Source organism: Rhinopithecus bieti, unplaced genomic scaffold, assembly GCF_001698545.2.
Source record: "Rhinopithecus bieti isolate Rb0 unplaced genomic scaffold, ASM169854v2 scaffold_68834, whole genome shotgun sequence".
NCBI classification, from domain to species: domain Eukaryota; kingdom Metazoa; phylum Chordata; class Mammalia; order Primates; family Cercopithecidae; genus Rhinopithecus; species Rhinopithecus bieti.
The window spans coordinates 123,103-124,690 of record NW_016826182.1 but is presented as its reverse complement, the minus strand read 5'-3'; positions in this window follow the sequence as shown (position 1 = coordinate 124,690).

Sequence of the window (1,588 nt, the reverse complement as noted above, 5' to 3'; positions counted from 1 at the left end):
TGCTCCTGAATGACTACTGGGTAAATAACGAAATGAAGGCAGAAATAAAGATGTTTTTTGAAACCAATGAAAACAAAAATACAATGTACCAGAATACCTGGGACATATTTAAAGCAATATGTAGAGGGAAAATTATAGCACTAAATGCCCACAAGTGAAAGCTGGAGAGATCTAAAATCAACACCCTAACATCACAATTAAAAGAACTAGAGAAGCAAGACCAAACACATTCAAAAGCTAGCAGAAGGCAAGAAATAACTAAGATCAGAGAATAACTAAAGGAGACAGAGACTCAAAAAACCCTTCAAAAAATCAGCGAATCCAGGAGCTGTTTGTTTGAAAAGATCAGCAAAAATGATAGACCATTAGCAAGGCTAATAAAGAAGAAAAGAGAGAAGAATCAAATAGAGGCAATAAAAAATGATAAAGGGAATATCACCACCACTCCCACAGAAATACAAACTACCATCAGAGAGTACTATAAACACCTCTATGCAAATAAACTAGAAAATCTACAAGAAATGAATAAATTCCTGGACACATACACCCTCCCAAGACTAAACCAGGAAGAAGTTGAATCTCTGAATAAACCAATAACAGGTTCTGAAATTGAGCCAATAATTAATAGCCTACCAACCAAAAAAAGTTCAGGACCAGACGAATTCACAGCCGAATTCTACCAGAGGTACAAAGACAAGCTGCTATCATTCCTTCTGAAACTATTCCAGTCAATAGAAAAAGAGAGAATCCTCCCTAACTCATTTTATGAGGCCAGCATCATCCTGATGCTGGCAGAGGCACAACAAAAAGAATTTTAGGACAATATCCCTGATGAACATCAATGAGAAAATCCTCAATAAAATATTGGCAAACCGAATCCAACAGCACATCAAAAGGCTTATCCACCATGATCAAGTTGGCTTCTTCCCTGGGATGCAAGGCTGGTTCAACATACGCAAATCAATAAACGTAGTCCATCACATAAACAGAACCAGCAACAAAAACCACATGATTATCTCAATAGAAACAAAAAAGGCCTTCAAGAAAATTCAACAGCCTTTCATGCTAAAAACCCTCAGTAAACTAGGTATTGATGGAACATATCTCAACATAATAAGGGCTACTTATGACAAACCCACAGCCAATAGCATACTGAATGGGGAAAAATTGGAAGCATTTCCTTTGAAGACTGGCACAAGACAAGGATGCCCTCTCTCACCACTCCTATTCAACATAGTTTTGGAAGTTCTGGACAGGGCAGTCAGGCAAGAGAAAGCAATAAAGGGTATTCAGATAGGAAGAGAGGAAGTCAAATTGTCTCTGTTTGCAGATTACATGATTGTATATTTAGAACACCCCATTGTCTCAGCCCAGAATCTCCTTAAGCTGATAAGCAACTTCATTCAGCAAAGTCTCAGGATACAAAAATCAATGTGCAAAAATCACAAGTATTCCTATACACCAATAATAGATAAACAGCCAAATCATGAGTGAACTCCCATTCACAATTGCTACTAAGAGAATAAAATACCTAGGAATACACCTTCCAAGGGATGGGAAGGCCCTCTTCAAGGAGAGCTACAAACCA